This window comes from Zophobas morio, unplaced genomic scaffold, assembly GCF_036711695.1.
Source record: "Zophobas morio isolate AGI-343-1 ecotype UQ-CSIRO unplaced genomic scaffold, CSIRO_AGI_Zmor_V1 ptg000031l, whole genome shotgun sequence".
In the NCBI taxonomy this organism is placed as follows: Eukaryota; Metazoa; Arthropoda; class Insecta; order Coleoptera; family Tenebrionidae; genus Zophobas; species Zophobas morio.
The window spans coordinates 3,707,159-3,717,387 of NW_026972136.1; the positions used below are offsets into that span (position 1 = coordinate 3,707,159).

The 10,229-nt window shown below is 27.1% G+C and overlaps 1 non-coding gene across 1 annotated transcript; it reads right to left on the bottom strand.

Annotated features, from left to right (window-relative positions):
* Positions 1-9,420: 9,420 nt before the first annotated feature.
* On the bottom strand, positions 9,421-9,493 carry Trnaa-agc (transfer RNA alanine (anticodon AGC)). The gene has a single exon. It is a non-coding gene; the product is annotated as a tRNA-Ala (tRNA).
* Positions 9,494-10,229: the final 736 nt, after the last annotated feature.

Here is a 10,229-nt window from a genome sequence, read left to right on the forward strand (position 1 = left end):
GAAATCTTCAAGAATTCGCATTTCTAACGATTCTAGCGAAAATTTTGCTCTGTGACGCCAAACATTCTATATCTTTGGAATCAGCAAGTCGAGATCTACATCTTTGAATTTTTTCAGAATTTTTAGACGACTTTTCTAAAAGTGAAATTTTTCCAATGGTCCACCCTTCTTCAAATTTCGGCCAAATTTTGACATTTTCGAAACTCAACTAAATACATTTTCTTGTAGATTTCGAGCTCTAGAACTCATTTCCGGTGTCGTTTCATTGACAACAGCAACCGTTTTTCCAGAATCGACAATTGAAATATCGAAAATTTTAGAAATCTTCAAAAATTCGCATTTCTAACGATTCTAGCGAAAATTTTGCTCTGTGACCCTAAACATTCTATATATTTGGAATCAGCAAGTCGAGGTCTACATCCTTGAATTTTTTCAGAATTTTTAGACGACTTTTCTAAAAGTCAAATTTTTCCAATGGTCCCCCCCTTCTTCAAATTTCGGCAAAATTTTGACATTTTCGAAACTCAACTAAATACATTTTCTTGTAGATTTCGAGCTCTGGAACTCATTTCCGGTGTCGTTTCATTGACAACAGCAACCGTTTTTCCAGAATCGACAATTGAAATGTCGAAAATTTTAGAAATCTTCAAAAATTCGCATTTCTAACGATTCTAGCGACAATTTTGCTCTGTGATCCTAAACATTCTATATCTTTGGAATCAGCAAGTCGAGATCTACATCCTTGAATTTTTTCAGAATTTTTAGACGACTTTTCTAAAAGTGAAATTTTTCCAATGGTCCCCCTTCTTCAAATTTCGGCCAAATTTTGACATTTTCGAAACTCAACTAAATACATTTTCTCGTAGATTTCGAGCTCTAGAACCCAATTCCGGCCTCGATTCTTTGATAACTGCAACCGTTATTCCAGAATCGATCGTTAAAATAGCGAAATTTCTGAAATTTTTTAGTAAATGTAAAAAGGAGTAATATTTTTAAAGAAAGTAACTAGTTAGTCAATAAAATAGCTACTTAATCAATTATTAGAATTCACTGACATGGTTAGAAATATAATGCATGTTTTCACAGGCCTGAATTTTGTCGCATATAAAAAATCTGTTTGAATACATATCCGCTAGTTAAGGACAATATTTATCCTGATGTTCGAAGCGAAAGGCTAATATTTATCGACAAACCGATCCGCTTTAGCCGACGTGGATAATCTGAAATGCTAATGGACTCAAAGAAGCGTAAATTTTTAAATGTCGAACAAAAAAAAAACATCAAATTCAATTTTTACCCGTTTCCAAAGTGCCTCAAGACCCCTATATTCGATCAAACTTGTATCCTCGAAGTCCAAGTTAGAATTATACAGGACGGGAAGTAATATATCAAACCCGAACCAGACAAAACTTTCAGGACCTTCATTACTTTTTTACTTAAGAGCTTTAAGACCTCATCGGAATTCAAGAGGGTAGGTCGTTAAGGGCAACCTTTGTCTAAAGTGGCTACCATACACTAAAACTTTAACTTAACTAACCGGTTTTTATCTAACCTAATCACACATGGCTGACGAAAAAATTGAAAAAATGAAATATGCAACAGGTAGCTTAAAGAAAAACTAAAGCACGAATTCAGCACGCAAAAGGGAAATTGTTTGCGAAAATATGCCCACCATATTGTATTATTTCATCTCGCAATAATGGCACGAGAAGAAAACAAAATATAGAACGCCCGAAGGAAAACGCCGTAAATAAGGGCTGGATCGCTTCCCTGCTCCCCAGATAAGGAGAAAAAATTAAATTGTGCTTGAATAAAACTGTAAAGGTCATGTTCGCTCTCAAAGTATCTTTTTACCAATTAATTCGGCGAAAATGTGGAATCAAGCGACAGCGCTATTCAAATACTTATTAAATGAGCGTGTTTCGCAAATTTTGATAACGATGTTAATGGACGTCAGTGTTTGAATTCGTTTCGGTACGTTTTAATTAGAAAGTGAATAAAATTTAATTGTGGTTGGAGATTGGCTGAGGTATAACGAAGCTGGTGAAGGAATGGGATGATTTTGAGGAATGTCTGATTTTGTGTGTCTAGGAGGCTTATAAAATGGGGAAAAGTAATTTTGCGATTTTCGGGTGTCCATTTGTCTGGTTGGGGTATGGTGATTTTTACCCTGGTGAGTTTTAAGACATCACCCTACAATCTGAAGGTGCTTCGGATCAACGCCAAATGGTAATAAAAAACATCTGAATTCTCAATTTTTGGATTTTGCAATTTTTCGATTTGAGTCTTCCGAGCTTTCAATTTTTAATTTTTCGATTTGCAATTTTTCGTTATGGTTTTTTATTTTATTTATTTTTACAATTTTTCGATTTATCAATGTTCCGATTTTGTAATTTTTTGCTTTTTCAGTTTTATTTTCGATACACAACTCTTCGAGTTCATATTTTAATTTTTTTTTAATTTTCAGTTTTTGGATTTTCCAACTTTTGAATGTTTAAATTTTTAGATTTTGCATTTTTCGACTTCCAATTTCAGGGGTTTTTATTTTTGAAAAACCCAAAAATTGATAGATCCACAATTTGGAAAATCGAAAAACTCGAAGAATTGCATATTATTGTAAATAAAATTGAACAAAAAAAGAAAAATTAACGAAACGAAGAATCGAAAAAATTGAAATTGACTAAACAACAAATTATAAAATCGAAAAATTGTAAAAATAAAGAAAAACGGAAAATTGCAAATTGAAAATTTGAAGAAATGAAAAATTAAAGAATAGAAAAATTAAAAATTGAAAACTCGAGAAATTTTCAACTGAAAAATTGCAAAATCTAAAAATTGAGGACAAGAAAAATGAAAAACTAAAAAGTCGCAAATCGAAAAACTGAAGAAACGAAAAATTGAAAAATCGAAAAAATTGTAAAAATAAAAAAAATAAAAGATCGAAACAAAAAATTGCAAATCAAAAATTTGAAGAAATGAAAAACTGAAAAATGGAAAAATTAAAAAATCCAAAAATTGAAAAGTCGAATGAATGAAAAAAATTTGAAATCCATTAAAAAAATGGAAAATTTCCAAAATCGCACAACTGAACAATCTGAAAGTTGAAAAATCCAAAAATAGAAAAATTGCAAATAGAGCAATTGAAAATGTTCACATTGAAAAACCGAAAAATTCAAGAAAGACTTGAAAAATCGAAAAATTGAAATTTACAAAAGTTGGAAAAACTGAAAAAATGAAATTGTAAAATCGAAGGAACAAAAAAAAAAGAAAAATTAAAAAATTGCAAATCGAAAAATTAAAGAAACGAAGAATCGAAAAAATTGAAAATGAAAAAATAACAAATTATAAAATGGAAACATTGAAAAATGGAAAAATTGTAAAAATAAAAAAAAATAAAAAACCGAAACGGAAAATTGGAAATCAAAAATTTTGAGAAATGAAAAATTAAGCATTCGGAAAATTGCAAAATCTAAAAATTGAGGACAAGAAAATTGAAAATTAAAAAATCAGAGATCGAATTGATGAAACAAAAAACTGAACAAATTGCAATTGAAAAAAAAAAACAAGAAACTATAAAACCGGAATATTGAAAAATAAAGAAAATAAAAAACCGAAACGGAAAATTTCAAATCGAAAATTTGAAGAAACAAAAAATTGAGAAAATAAAAAATTCAAAAATTAAGAAATTGCAAATAAATCGAAAATATCGCAAAATCTATAAATGACATTTCCAAAAGTTGGTAAATAGAATAAATGAAAAATTTTAAATGGAAAACTCGAAGAGTTGCATGCCGTAAAATTAGGGAAATAAAAAAATATGAAAAATTGGAAACAGTAAAATTGAAAAAACAAAAAATAGGAACATTAAATAAAATTGAAAAATTTTAAAATCATAAAATTGAAAATATTTTAACAATTATTGTTACTCCTATTACATATGCATTTATAATGAAACTATAAATACTTTGAATCAAAAATTGAAGAAACGAAACATTGAAAAAATTAAAAGTTGAAAAATAGAAAAATGCAAACCCGGAAAATTTCAAATCGAAAAATTGAAAATTTTCACTTCGAAAAAGAGAAAAATTAGAATATCAGAGCATTGAAAAACCGAAAAATTAAAAAATTAACAAAAAAACCGAAACGAAAATTTGAAAATCGAAAAACTGAAGACATGAAAAATTGAAAAATTAAAAATTGAAAACTCGAGAAATTTTAAATCGCAAAATTGCAAAAGAAGAATTGAAGTTGGTGGGTCAAAGCTATACATTTTCACGATATAATTAAATATAATTTAGACATAATTAATATTATTTATAATGCTCAAATATGGTAAGTAACTAATAATATATGATAATAATCAAACCGAAAACCGTTTTACTAAAAACACGATGGTATAAAAAACAAAACAATTTATTTAAATATTGTTAAGTTAATCCTGAAAATGTCTTAATTTCGCGGCCAAAATATGAAAAATAATTTTTGCGATCTCATCGTGACGTGCGATGACGTCAATTAAAAATTATAACATCGAATAATTGCAAAATCGAAAAATTAAAAAAATTTAAAATCGAAGAAATGACAAACTTGAAAAATTAAAGAAACGAAGAATTGAAAAATTAAGAAATCGTAAAAATGCGCAATTGAGAAATATAACTCAAGAACTTGATAAAATTGAAGAAACGGAGAACTGAAAAATTAAAAAATTAGAAATTGAGAAATAAAAAATGGGAAAACGTAAAATTCAAAAAACCAAAATTGTAAAATCCAAAAAGTTCAAAAAGGAAAAACAAAATATTGTGTAAAACAAATCGGAAAATCGGATAATTAATTTAGAATTCCGAAAATTACAAAACTGAAACTTTTAAATCGAAGAACTGAAAAATCAAAAATTGAAAATTTCTTAAATTGAATAAAAAAAAATTATAAAATCGAAAGAAACGTTAAAAAAATAAAGGCAATGAAAAACTGAGGAAACGAAAAATTGAAACAACTAAAAATTAAAAATTGAAAAAATTAAACTTGAAAAAAGACAAATGATAAAACCAAAATACTGAAAAATCGAAAAATGAAACAAAATAAAGGTAACCAAAATATGAAAAATTGTGATAGCAAAAAATTTTAAAATCAAAAAATTACTTAATTAGGAAAGAATTAGGAAATCGTAAAATTGAGAAATCGAAAAATAAAAATCAAGAACTTGAAAAATTGAAGAAACAAAAAAATTAAAAATCGGAAAATTACAAACTGAGAAATAAAAAATCGAAAAACGAAAAATAGAAAAAACGAGAAATTCTAAAATCGAAAACGTGCATAATGAAAAAAACAAAATATTGTATGTAAAATCGCAATACTGGAAATTCCAAAATTGCAAAATTGAAAAATTAGAAATTAGAATATCGAGGAATTGAAAAATCAAAATTCAAAAATTTGAAAAATTGAATAAAGTAAAAATTATAAAATCCAAAGTAACAATGAAAAAATGAAAAGTTGTGATATCAAATCGAAAAAATGAAAATTAAAAAATCGGAAAAATACAAAATAAAAATCAATCATTTGAAAAATTAAGGTAACGAAAAATTGAAAAATTTGGAGGTAGAGAAATTCAAAACAGAAAAAATTAAACTTGAAAAATCCAAAGAATTTTAAAACGGACACACTGAAAAATTGAAAAATTCAGAAAAATAAAGAAAACGAAAAAACGAAAAATTAGAAAATAAAATCAATAATCGAGAGAATGAAAAATTATACATTAAGAACTCGAAAAACTGAAGAAATGAAAAATTGTAGAATTGCAAATGTGCAAGATAGAAAAAACGAAATATTGTAAATTAGAAATATTGAAAATTAAAGAAATCGGAAAATCGGATAATTGAGAAATCTAAAAATTGCCAAATTGAAAAATTGCAAAGCGAAAAATTGAAAATTAATCTAGAGGTCAAGAAATTGAAAAATTAAAAAAATTATACTTGAAAAAAAAAGATAAAACCAAAATATTGAAAAATCGAAAAATAAAATAAACAAAGGCAACCAAAATATGAAAAATTGTTATAGCAAAAAGTTTTAAAATAGAGAAATTGAAAAATTTTAAATCGAGGAAATGGAAAATTATAAATTTTAGAAGTTGAACAATTGAATAAACGAAAAATTATAAAATCGAAAGTAACATTGAAAAATAAAAGAAATGAAAAAATGAGAAGTTGTGATATAAAATCGAAAAAATGAAAATTAAAAAAAATCGAAAAAATGAAAATTAAATAAGAAATATTTGAAAATTGAGGACACGAAAAATTGAAAAATCGAAAAATGAAAAATTATAATATCCAAAAATTGCAAAATTGATAAATTGAAAATCGAAAAATTGAAGAAACAAAAAAATGAAAAATTTCAAAACCGAAACACTGAAAAATTGAAAAATTCAAAAAATAAAGAATATGAAAAAAAACAAAAATTGTTATATCAAAAATTTGTAAAATAAAATCTGAAACTGAAGAAATGAATTGTAGAATTGAAAAAGTGCAAGATAGAAAAAAAGAAATATTGTAAAATAAAAATACTGAAAATTAAAGAAATCCCAAATTCGGATAATTGAGAAATCTAAAAACTGCCGAACTGAAAAATTGCAAATCGAAAAATTGAAGAAACGAAAAATTGAAAATTAATCTAGAGGTCAAGAAATTGAAAAATTGAAAAATTTATACTTGAAAAAAGAAAAATGATAAAACCAAAATATTGAAAAATCGAAAAATAAAAAAAAACAGAGGCAACCAAAATATGAAAAATTGTTATAGCAAAAAATTTTAAAATAGAAAAATTTAAAATCGAGAAAATGGAAAATTATAAATTTCAGAAGTTGAAAAATTGAATAAGAAAAATTATAAAATCGGAAAAATGAAAAACAAAAATGAAATATCTGAAAAATTGAGGAATCGAAAAATTGAAAAATCGAAAAATGAAAAATGATAATATCGAAAAATTGCAAAATTGATAAATTGAAAATCGGAAAATTGAAGAAACAAAAAAATGAAAAATTCCAAAACCGAAACACTGAAAAATTGAAAAATTGAAAAAATAAAGAATATGAAAAAAACGAAAAATTGTGATATGAAAAAACTGTAAAATAAAATCAGTAATCGAGAGAAAGAAAAATTATAAATTAAAAACTCGAAAAACTAAAGAAATGAAGAATTGTAGAATTGAAAAAGTGCAAGATAGAAAAAAAGGAATATTGTAAAATAGAAATATTGAAAATTAAAGAAATCCGAAAATCGGATAATTGAGAAATCTAAAAACTGCCGAACTGAAAAATTGCAAATCGAAAAATTGAAGAAATGAAAAATTGAAAATTAATGTAGAGGTCGAGAAATTGAAAAATTGAAAAAAGAAAAATTATGAAACCAAAATATTGAAAAATCGAAAAATAAAAAAAAATAAAGACAACCAAAATATGAAAAATATGAAGAAACGGAAAATTGAATAATCGAAAAATGAAAAATTATAATATCGAAAAACTGCAAAACTGATATACTGCAAATCGAAAAATTGAAGAAACAAAAAATTGAAAAATTTTAAAACACTAGAAAATTGAAAAATTGGAAAAATAAAGAAAATGAAAAAAACAAAGCTTTGTGATATCAAAAAATTATGAAATAAAATCAATAATCGAGAGAATGAAAAGTTATAAAATCGTAAAATTGAGAAACTGAAAATTAAAAATCAAGAACTTCAAAAATTAAAGATCTGGCAGTCGAAAAATTGAAAAATTGAAAAAAAAAAAAATTTAAAAAACAAAAGTGTGATATAAAAAAATATAATTTCGGAAATTACTGTCTAATAAAAATCGACAGACGGACAGACATAGAGACCGAAATGGGACACCACTTTTTTCGTACTCTAGAGTTTATGAAACGTCGAGAAAACATAAAACACTCGTAAAGTAAAAACGTGTAAGTAATATTTTCTAAGGTAACTAAATTTAACTCAAATCTTTCGTACGACATATCGCTATTTATCTCCACAACATTACATCCCTTGCGAAAAATAAAAGATTACTTACACTTTGTCGCACTAAATCCGATAATGTCCTAGAATTTAACACGAGCGACGCGATGCAGTTAAGCGAAAATAACTTACTGCAGGATTAGCTAAAAAACGAGAATTACGATTTACAGCAGCTTTAAGAAAACACGCTTAGCTTGCAGCTTATTTATAATTATCGATTGTTAACACAACCATAAAAATATCGCCCTTTTTCGCTTCGTTTTGCGTTTTTTACAGTCATCTTCAACCGATTTTTTAATTAATTTTCCTTTGAACATTTACATCGCCCGAAAACGATCCACAGAAGTGCCATCCCTGGAATGTGTGTTAGCACAATCTTATCAAACACAGCCGACTGTGTTTGACATCAATCGCGTTTAAACGGGTCAAGAAATCCAAATAAGGCGTCTCGTAGACGTTTTGAATAAGAAGGTTTAAAGTTCCCGGAGCTATTGATTTAAGATTATACGGAACGCGGCGTAAATTCGATCATAAAACGCAAATAAGAAGAGCGCTATCAATATCGATCTGGAAGCTTGGCAGAAAGCGAATGAAATGACGTCATCAAGTTTTGGGAGGGGTGTAAGTCAAACTGGGTTACAAATCACTGCTATATCATTTCTGGAACATTGCGTTGCGTCGGGTTTTACACTAACAGTAACAAGAGAGTTTGTATATTTGTAAGACGTGGAGAAAATCCCTCTAAGACCTGCGGGACTAGGGATAAAGAAAAAAATTGCGACTGGTGCGTGGGAATTTTTATCAGTGTGAAATATAAGGCAATAATATAAGAACGTGGAGAAAGAAAAATTTGTACCAGTTCTGTTTGGTATTAAAAGTAAGTAGATGAATTTTAAAAAAATCCAACGTTACGACGCGCATTTTTAAATAATAATTGAGAGAAACACTGCAGTCGAATTTCTGAAGGTCTTATTTTGAAATATAAATTTCTCCTTGGGGATTAATAAAATATTAGCTACACTGCTTCGAAGCACAGAGAATCGTTATAAGTACATGTACTTTATCAGAAACACGTGTTCTCTTATCGGTGAATCTGGCAATACGAGAACCTTGTGTTTAATCTTGAATCGTCCGTTTGAAATCGCCAGATTCCCATTATTTTAAAAATAAAAATTAGTTCGCAATAAATTACATCAACATGTTTGAATGCCGTAAATTTATTGTTTATTATTCAAATCTATTTACCGAATTAATGCAATTTGAAACACCATTAATTTAATTCAGTACTGTCACAGCAATTAACGAATCAAAATAATGAACAAAAACGACAAAAAAAAATAAAATAATTAGTATGACATAACAATATACTGCTGTCAATAATAAAACAGAATTAATAGTGAATCCGAGAAAAAAAAGTTGTGGAGGCGCCGGGCATCGATCCCGGTACCTCTCGCATGCTAAGCGAGCGCTCTACCATCTGAGCTACGCCCCCGTTGGAATCTTATTTGTCAGTGCACTGTTTTCCGCGGCACATGTAACTTATTTGTCAAATATACTGTTATTTTCTTTTTTTATTCTGTCAGTAGCTTCGTAATGAATTTTCGAAATAATTAAGTATTAATTAATGATGATTGATCACTAAGTAAGTGTTTCTAATTTATTTTGCGCGAAAAATATGTGTTGATGAAACGTTTATTTTTAAAATTCTGAGTATCAACAAGTAATTCCTTATCAATACATTCGTAATTTTTATAAATACTTATACGGAGTGACTCAAAAAAATTAAAAAATGAACCAGTCTCTCTTATTGATCAAATCAAGAACCGCTCACCCCATTTTCCTGAAAATTTTAACTTATTCATACCAATTTTTTAATAAAATTTGCTCGCTGCTCCCGTTTTCTAAAAATTCTTTTTTTTTAAGTTTGGTCTCAGAAGTCTGGATTTAAGAATTTCAGTTGTAATAAATCTTCACATTTTAAAAAACACACTGTTAACCAAAATATATCTAAGGGTCCCTATCAACAATGTCATGAGGTCATGTAAAAATTTTACATAACTAATAGTATTTAACTTTATAAAATAACATGATCCTTGTACTTGTAGTTTATGATTCTACCTTGAATTTGTATTCTAAGCCTCCAGATTTTCGCGAAAAAAGTCAAATTAAAAAACAATTCCTTACACTAATATAAGTGAAGTAGAAGATCGTGAGTTCAATTACCTTAT